The sequence below is a fragment of the Habropoda laboriosa genome, unplaced genomic scaffold (genome assembly GCF_001263275.1).
Source record: "Habropoda laboriosa isolate 0110345459 unplaced genomic scaffold, ASM126327v1 scaffold126, whole genome shotgun sequence".
NCBI lineage: Eukaryota > Metazoa > Arthropoda > Insecta > Hymenoptera > Apidae > Habropoda > Habropoda laboriosa.
Genome location: NW_017100288.1, coordinates 912,928 through 923,192, shown reverse-complemented (window position 1 = coordinate 923,192; position 10,265 = coordinate 912,928). Strand labels below are relative to the sequence as shown.

At 35.6% G+C, this 10,265-nt stretch overlaps 1 protein-coding gene across 1 annotated transcript in view; it reads left to right on the top strand.

Moving 5' to 3' along the window:
* Nucleotides 1-10,265, top strand: part of LOC108573766 (cysteine-rich secretory protein 3-like) — a 42,632-nt gene that overhangs the window by 13,728 nt on the left and 18,639 nt on the right. The gene's annotated exons all lie outside the window — the stretch shown is intronic.

The following is a 10,265-nucleotide window of genomic DNA, read 5'->3' as shown; positions in this document are numbered from 1 at the left end:
AGTATAGACAGAGAGAGTGTATTTGAGTGCATTGAAAGATATCTTTCGAGGCTAGAAACATGGAAAATTGAAGATCTGTTAGGATAAATTTAAGTGTTATAAGAAAAATAGAATTGTGAATTTTTAATTTTTGAGATACTATAGACAGAAAGAGAAACTTTTTAAACTTTTTAACAGAAAAAGTGCAGCATTGTAATTTCACGTTCAAATTTATATTTGTTAAAAACTAGGCAAGCAATTGAAAAATTGTATTCTAAGTGTACACTCCTTACTTATTTTCTCTGTAAGGAATTACTTTATCGATTTATCGAACACCCTTATATTCAGTGATACAAATCATGCACGATGCAGTAATGCTAAAAATCACTTTGTTACAAAAATAAAAATCTCAGTTTAACTGGAAGGATTGAACAAAGATTAAATTTTCTACATTTAAAAATTACAAAATACAAAAATTAATAAATTTCAAATAAGCAAAGTCAGTTAATAATTAAATTCATTTTTATCTACAGCAAACTAGTTCATCGCGTATTTTAATTTACCCTGTATATTGTCACCATTCTTCCATTACTAATATCAATTTAGAAATATAATTCAAACTCGTATCGACATTTCTACTACTTTCACGATGGTTCTATGCGAGTTCCTTTTTCATTCACGATTCGAAAAATTCCTTTGTAGCCAGAAAAAAAAACCGGTGCAAATCGACGTGTCCCGTTGGTTTTATCACGAAAATGTAAATTACTTTCGGATCATGTATATCCCGGTAAAACCAGCATTAAACTTTACGCACGAACTGCAGTTTACATAATCAGAACTCTGAAACTACTTTCCCTATAAACAATGTTATTTTCCTTCAATTTTATACTCCCCGATGCTTGGTTTTGGTAATACCAGAGGAAGTTTCATTGGACATCTTTGTTGCTGCTGTATGCCGCCGCGAGGAAACGCATTAACACGAAATTCTATGAAACACGAGTTCACAGAGTTCGTAATGTGTGCAAGATTCGAGAGTTTAAATGTGTAATATGTCCTCTTCCATTTTATTCGCCCACTGAAACCATTTAAATTACGTGCAAAAATTTTCTCCTACACCTCCGTAACTAGAAAAGATAATTAGGTGACCTATTTTACACGACCCGTTCTGTATAATATACGTACGCTATTCATTCTTGTTTATCTGTTACATTTTTCGTATAAAAATTAATTACGTTTCGTATGGTAAAATTTGTAACTTTTCGAAAATTGCAACTTATGTGGAGGATAACTATTATTATCTCAGACACACAGATTAACCCTTTCGCTTTCGAAATCTTTCCCTTCGGCTGTATCGTTTCAAAATTTCTTCCGTTAAAAATTAAGGTAGAAGTCTTTATAAGATAAAATTAAGAATTAAATTAGATTAGAAGCGTGCCGAAAGTGTGAGTAAATTTTCGAAGCGCCTATATTCACTCACAAAAGTAAAGTGAAAAAAAAAAATTAAAAAAAGTAAAAGTAAAGTGAAACATATTCACTCTAAGAAATTTTTAAAATTTTCAATACAATCATACGCACAGAAAAGCTACAACGATGATAGCAATTGGAGAAATTGATTAGCACACTTGCCACAGGTTAATTTCTACAGAAAATTAGCAAGTGAGGTACGAAAGTATCCATATCGTGATTAAAACACGGAATTTTCCTGCTGGAGAAAATGAAATGGATTCGCAAGACTGAAAGTATGCCGGTGAATTGCTGTACGCCCCAACATTATTTGACACTAACGAATGCTGGTACTTTAACCGCGGGTGTTCATCATCGTTAATGCGCGGCCCGTGAATAATAAGGATGGAAAATATGACTTATTAGATTATTTATTATGCATTAACCGTAATAGCACGAAATATCCGTGAAACAACGTAGTAACGATCGTCCATTTCGATTTTCCTGGCAATCAGCTTAAAATTCATCACTTGACACGACCCATAAACCTTGCTCGATAACAATACATAGGTGCAGTTTGTCGTTACGAGACTGAAATGTATTGATCGAAATACCTCTGTCGAATTATTTTTTACTTCTTCGGATATTCTGTAATGCGTATTAAAAGCTTCAAGAAGATCTACTGAATTGTTCCTTGAAAAAAAAATTCACAAAAATCACCTTCATTAGTAAAGGAGATGAGCTGAATTTGGAACCTTTTTATCAAAATTGCGTTGTCAAATGTAATTCATCTATGATATCGAGCTGGCCAGTGATTAACGATTAATTTCGGATTCTTCTGTGAGAGATAGTATCTTCTGTTTTTAAAACGAAAGACTATTCGTGTATAATATATAATTAATGTATTGGTTCAATTTTTTTATTGGTAAGACTGAGATCTCCATCACGAAACTTTTTGAACCACCTTTGCACCATTTCCTCATTCACACCACCACCAGGAATCCTGTTTGCTGTTTGCACCGCGCATCGTACGGGTGAATTCCAACCCTAATTAATATTTTCCAAAGAAATTCTATTTAACTCGTGAAACATCTGCTTTGGCATCTCTGAAGAGAAACAGAACCATTTACAGCGTTTTGTAAATTTATCTTCAGACAGCTGAAAATGAGTGAAAAGCCTCAAATACAAACCCGAAAGACGCGCCAGTACGCACATTAACACGCCAGTATGTCGAATTTCCTTCGAAGAAGCCTAAGAAAGAATTGTTCAAAAGTGACGCAGAAAATCGCAAGATCGCAATTAGAAACGCGAGGATCGTGGCTCCGTTGTTATCACAACGGAGCGTTATCAGATAAAGCCTGGCGACTCGCCGGAACTCCTTTGTGCCCGCTCCACGCGCTTCGTTAGCAGCCGCGACAAAAGCAGCAGCTGCTCGATTTTTTTTCGGAAAGAAAACGCGGCTCATTGCCTCGCCGAGAGGGGAATTCGTTCGCCACAGCAGCGTCGCGACGCGTCGAGACGACGAGCCTCGGGATCGTTAAAGCGACGCGCTTTACAAATGTTTCCACTCACTCAAACGGCCAACGATCCGCCACACGGCAGCGTGTTCAAAGCTCTCTTCTCTCGAACGCGAGAGGAAAGCGAGTGTCGCGTGTGCCTCCGCATGCCGTTGCTTCGCCACCCTTCCAAGATAATCCAATTCGCCTCGACTCGTTGGTAAACGCAATTGACTTATTCACAGCGGCAACAACAAAGATGAGGATTCTTTTTTAAAGGGGCGGCGTTCTCTACTTGCTCAGTCGTATGTGTGACGGAAGGGAGAGCTCTCTGAATACGCTACTATTTAGCTTTGTTCATCTGAGACGTTCAATTGCCAGTATTACAACGATTGTTCTTGTGATTTTGCTGAGAAATCACGTGCGATGATAGAAGATTATTAAGAAATTTTTAAGCTTCGAAATCCTTCTATACAGCTCTTAACCCTTTAACCTATAACAACGTGCCGGACTCGTGACAGAGATTCTGGTGAAGATGTGAGAAAAACGGTTGTATTGGTAAGAAAAATTCGTTGTAATCCTAACTTTCGTTTGAATTTGCAACACTGAGGATTACTAAATGTAATTAATCCGTAACAGATTAGCACTTGTTTTCTTGATACAGTATTAAAACAATAAATGTCTGACGCTTAGATGCATAGTTAGAAAAAAAATTGTAGGTTAGCTGCCTTCATATGTATAGTCTGTATTTTATAAAAGTTTGGAATCACCTCCCACTTTTCATCGATATTATTATTATTATTAAGTTTATCGCAATTCTACATTTTTCAATTTATCTCATATCAATTGATTCGAACGACAAAAAATTCTCAAAGTCGCTGACTTTTTTCTGGAAATTTTTGTGTAAATTGCAATGCTCGGTGATTCCAAACTTTTTGCCGGTAGTGTACGTATTACTTGTTTGACAAATATAAAATACGAAATATTCAGGAAAAACGTGATTTGGCTGATGTATTGTGCAGAATGACTATTAATGCCATAACTCAGTTGTATGCAGCGAGTGTTTCACTTTCGAGTTTCCAGCAGTCAAAGGGTTAAAAAGAAAGGAGACACTCTGTATATAGGTTTCCTGAAAACGTGATTTTTTTTATTTAAATAGTTCTCTCACTTTAAGCCTTAGCTTGTATTAAAGCAGATTATGATCGAAGTATTAAGAAGAACGCGAATTACGCTGGTTGTAAATTTTGATTTCGAGTGGAAGTGTAGCTTTGGGTTTTATACGATTGAAAATTGTGAGATATGGATTATGTATGAAATTGCAGTATGTTTTATCCGGCACATTGTTAAAGCTGTGAATTTCAAAGTATGCTGATTCAACCGCACGCGGATACGAGAGGAATCGTAAGACAAGGAAGTAAAGTGGAAATTCAATTTTTATATCTGGCCAGATGGTTGTACTCTTTCGTATTTGTGAAGCTTCTGTGGAAATTTAATATAAAAAAAGATACACTATTCTGAGTATCTTCAGTAGGAATGAATTAACATTATCTTTCATAAATTAGTGTTTTAAAATAATACACATTTCTGTAAATTTGAGTGTAAAATGTAAAAAAGATTCGAGGTAAAAAATGTGAAGTTACAGTGAAAGCCAATTTATAGAATAATTTTAGTTGTGCTATGCTTGTATGACGAGATAAGAAATTCTGTCGATTATGTCACAGTTGATTCGTAGAGGAAATACAGACTTTATAGACTCTTCATCCTTGAATTCTGTATTTCTCAAATTTCAGAGTTTTCAATTCCTAAAATATTGTTCATGCCAACATAATTTTCCTAAATTCTACAGCTTTTGTATTTCGAGATTACCAATTTCCAAACTCAGAGACTTGATAAATCATAAAAATTCAATATAATGTTTCACAATTCACAACTCTTCCATTTATAAAATAAAAAATTATTCCTAATTTAACCTAAGCTGCTACTAATAACAATTTTGTATTCACAGCGAATCCTCTAATTTTGAATACCACCAATAATTCAAAAACACTACTAAAAATCCTTCGAATCTCATAAAACGATACAATCCGTTCGAGGAAGTTCGTGACCTTTGTTTAGCGCTTTTCATTAACAAGTTACCTGAGGCAAGAAGCTCATCCGCGGTCGGGGGCAGTAACAAAGGAAACAATTTGGAGAAACGGCGGCGCGAACGGGCTGGTAATAATGGCGAAAGCGATATAATTTAATTTTTCGGCCAGCTCGAACGGTGTAACGCGAATTTTAATACCGCAGCTCGAAAAACATTCCACGCCGTGTCGGTAATTGGACTTTGATTAAAGCGAGACGGCAAAAATGTGGCAGCTTGTTAGCTGTGGAAACGTTTCGCCGACTTACAAAGAGTAGAGTCGGAAGCGACTAGCGAGTTCTGTGCGTTTGATTGACGTCAATTAACGAGGACTCTTATCCGTGGGAATGTTAGAAGAATTTATTTGATTTTAGGTCATTTAATTAGAACACGGATTTTCTTATTTTTCTTCATTTTTCTTTTTGGACATATGAGATATTTGGAATTTATTGTAGGAATAAGTAAATTATTTATTAGGTGATTCGATTCGTAAAATTTTTATTATGTCCTTTATCTTTCTTTTCTTTGTACAGTATTGTGTATAATAATTTATTTGATACGTAGGAATAATTGTAGATAATGTATATAATAATTTATATATGTTTTATCATTACTATATGATAATTTTACTTGTTTGTATAAGCTTACAGTTCATTTATTTCTATCGCGTAATTTTTATTTAAAAACAACGTTAAAAGGTGCTTCTAATTTTCAATTTTGCATTTCTTTGCATTTTTAACAGTTTCTCCCTTGCGTTTTAGAATGTTATTAAATTAACAATTGTTTACTACATGCTATTAAAGTATACAAGTACCCAATTTGCATTTTGTTCGTAATTTCATTTCTCAATAAAGTTGCCACCTTTCCAGTAAAAAGAGTGTTTTATAGACAGTATACTGTGATTTATGCTGCATCATAAATTTATCGCGCATAACGTGTGTTTTGCTTTTGCGATGAAAGGGTTAAATATCCAGAGAAAAGATATCCGTTTGATGGATCCGCGAGAATGTTTCGTTCCCTGCAATATTTCGATCATGACGATCGTCTGATTTATGGATGGCAGCTGTATAAAAGCAAGTCGACCTATTTTCAAGCTTTGATATCATTGTTTGTGAGAAAAAAGTGTCAACATCCTGAAAAATATATTCGTCTCTTCTTGTCTGATAAAACCTAAGCTGAAAAAATGCTACAAATATTTTGCGTATAGTAATGCCTAAATATTTACATACAAATTTTAATACCTGATTAATTTCATTTTCACATTGTTATGCTTTAATTAACTTCCTCTGTTAAGTATCAATTTATTTCAAATTCAAATTTCTCACAGTCTTCGTGTTGCTCGAGCAGCTTCTTTAAATTTCCAAATACGCTTCGAATGAAGTAAAATTCTAGATAAACAAGACTACATTTCACACTGTTGTCCTTTCGTATTATTCAATTTCCACTGTTTCTTTACATAACATGAAATAATACATGTATATTTCCCGAAGGACCTCGCCTTGTCTCCACGTGGTCAGATCCATTTTCGATCCCTATTTTCTTGCCCCGGGATCATTTTCCCTTGAACCACCAATCTCTGGTCCGGTTATAAGTTACACGAGTTCCCACTTAAATTTCCTTTTTCGACCGAAACCACGATCGATGGGTCGATCGGACTTCATTTCAAAGCTGAGTTTCTTGCCGTCGCGAGTAATTTGCATACATTTTCATCTGTAATTTCTTGCCGAGCATCTAAGCAATTCCTTGGAATTTACATGGAAACACAAGAGCAACGATAAAATTCCGGGAAATTATTTTCACTTGTGAAAAGGAGATATGACATTTCTTATTCGAAGAATTTCCTAAGGATTTCTTTGAAACGTTCTCTGTTTTGGAGCAAGCAGGATTTCGAAATAAAAGAGAACAGTTACATTCTGTTTTCAATGCACGATCGTTTAAAAATTTGGAATTATCGTCTTTGTCGATTTCAAAGACTCTTACAAATGATTTCGCTTTTTAAAATTAATAGTAATTATATAGAAATGAATTTTACCTTGGAATTTTTGAATACTAGTGTACTTCAAAATTCATATTACTGCTTTCTAACATATACAGGGTGTCCCAGTTGTTTCCGATCAAACTTTGCCAATATGTTCTACGAGTATAGCTAAGAAGAAAATGTCATATAAACATAGGTCGTTTGAAGCTTCATTGGAAAGCTACAACAATAATACGAAACACACTTCCTTCGTATTCCGTATTTTTGCTATAACTTCTCAACAAATCTTCAAACGACCCATGTTCATACGACACTTTCTTCTCACTTACACCCATACAACATGCTCACAAAGTTTGATAAAGTTTGATCAGAAAAAATTTGGACACCCCGTATATTTTCATTCCACAGACCCAACAGCGTGATCTAATATCCAAGTAAACACGTTTTTCCTCTATCCAAATAAAAAAATACAACAGAACTAAAATTGTACGCTATCGCCCCTCTAAAATTACTGCAATGTTTGGAAGAATAATGGAAGAAAATACCGGGTGATCGATGAATAAGCGTTACTATCGTATCGTAACAGAAATTTCGTCCTTACCTTGAATCTACTAAATATCCGATGATTTATGGGCTGTAAAATATGTATTCCATTGTGGTTTTTACGAGCATATTCTTCCTCCCCCGAGGACGATTTATTACAATTTCTTCAGAATTTCTTCGTGAACCGTCAAAAACAATTTATCTCAATATTCTACAGCCGGCAGCCGCGCAATTTGTCACCGTTATTTTCGCGATTACAGAATTTCGACGCGCCCGGTTCACCGTTGCGGCGAAATTTAATGGATGGATTCTTGGTGTTTGCCGCGCGACGCGAAACCTTCGATACACGCGTATAAATTTTTATGAGGGCCGTTTAAAATCCTGTTCGGTCCGGTACACAGCGTAGCATAAACGAATTAATGGCGCGTTCACTCTCTGATCTACCGTGACACGCAGATTATCAGAACTGGTGAAAAGATTGAAACTGGAATAAACTTCATTGAATTGTACGGTGTTTTTCTTTCTTTTTTTTCTTATTGCGGCAGTAGCAGCAACGAATCGTAGATTCCGCGGATTTTAAGGTTGATTTTAATCCGTTTTACGTATTCGTTTCAAGAGTTTGTAATTCTATCAGAAATTTCCCTTTTAGCGTGAATTAAACGGACTGTTTTATGTCAGAGTTGGATTTCATTCGTTAAATGCTGGGCTGATTCCATTAACACTTTCTGCTCGCGATGCTCTATAACTGCTTCAATTACACGGACTCAAGACAATTGGACTAATTGCATTCAGTTAAGAGCCTGGAGAATAGCCCCGCTGCGTTTCGTCTTCTTTGCAACCTGGAATTTAGATAATTTTTCATTTGCACAATTCGGATCGCACGTCTAATCACTTTTGCGAAAATTGCGAAGTAGTATTTAGGGATGATTTTGTTCCATTTTGTGTTTGGTCAGTGTAATAATAATTGTAAATTTCCATATATTTGACACAGTTGCGATATAAATATAGGGAAAAATTTTTTGATACACCTATCTCTGGTGAAAGTATAGAAATTAGGGTTTTCAACGAAGCTACTCAAAGGGTAGAGTCGAATAAGCATGATTAAAGTGCCTCTGCTTCAATCATTAGGGTAGTTATCGACCTAAACATGATTTACAGTTTACACTTTATTTCTTTCGTTCCATCCTGTAAAAATTTCTGAAAAAAATCTGAGATACTATAGCCAGGGTGTTACGTATCCAAGAAATTTTTCAGATTTTTTAAGTGAAAAACCTATTTTTTAAAAATTAGGAACGACAGTTATCAAATGACAACATTTGAATTTTTACAGTAGAAGCTGTCTGTCATGTTTATTAACTCATACTTTTCTCAAATTTATTAAAACACTATAAAAGTACAACACAATATTCGACTCAGGCACTCTGAGCACAAATTAAATTCACCCTATTACACTGTTATTGACAAAATAACAGCGAATTCACTCATTATTAACTAACACAAAGCACTGTCACACAGGAACTATAGGTTATGGAAAAAATCTGATTGCAGATTTGAAACATTCTTTGTGACAAAAGCCACATTGACCAGCGTCATTGGACACCACTAGCCCAAGAAACACGAAACTTCGTTCTCACAAATTAACGCCATCCTTGATATGCTCGTGAAACCAACATAAACTCGTCCGAGTGTCTCTGATATCCCGTATATTTTAATAAACACTCGTTTATGATAGCTTGTTACGAGCGCACAGTAGACGAGGCGACGCGTTTACAGCCTCTCTGTATCGTTTTAATCTTCCTGTGGAACGATGTTGGCGAATTCACAAGCCACGTTGAGGAGAAACAAGTGATCTGTGCACAAAGAGAGAGAGAGAGAGAGAGCTTAACGCTGGTTCGACAGTCGAACGCGAGTATCGTAAGGTCGCGAGCGTGTTATAAATTTTTATGAGGAGAAGTTGGATCGTTGGCGTTACGGTGATATACCCAGGGCTCATTGCTCGGGAAAATTAACGAGCGGACTTGGAATAAACGAAGTGCCGTTTGGTTACAGTCACTTTCGTTTCATGGGGGAACGGTGAATGGGAATCCACCGATAAATTTCGATGGAGATTATGTTGCGAGGCTAACGCTCTCGACAGATCCAGCAAGGTTATGTCTGTCTTTCGAGGATGTGCTTTGGTAGATGAGAGGATTTTTCCGAACGCGAATTTATTTCTTTCGTTTTTGGTCGTTCTGATTTAGTGTGGGATTTTAGGGGTTTGGTAGTTTCGAGGAATATTGGTAGATGTTTTGATTATGTGAAGTGTAGGTGATTGATTTAACATTTTCACTGCTAAAGGTGATTGCGGTTATGGCTGTCCTTTCGAGGATGTGATTTGGTAGATGAGAGGTTTGTTTGTTTTTGGTAATTCTGGTTTAAGTAGGATTTTAGTGTTTCATTATTTTCCTGATGTTTATTATCGAGGAATATCCTTAGGTTCTGATTAGGTGAACTGTAGGTAATTGATTTAACTCTTTTGCTACTGAAGGTGATTATAGTATATTTACTATAGTTTACACTGTGTAGTAGAGATGTAGTCAGCCAGAGAAATACAGCATAGCAGTTAAAAAATTTTAAATGTATACTTATGGTGAAAAATATTAGGTCGCCCTATAAGTTTGTGTCGAAAGCGAGAAATTTATTTAATGAAAAACCAAAGAAGTTT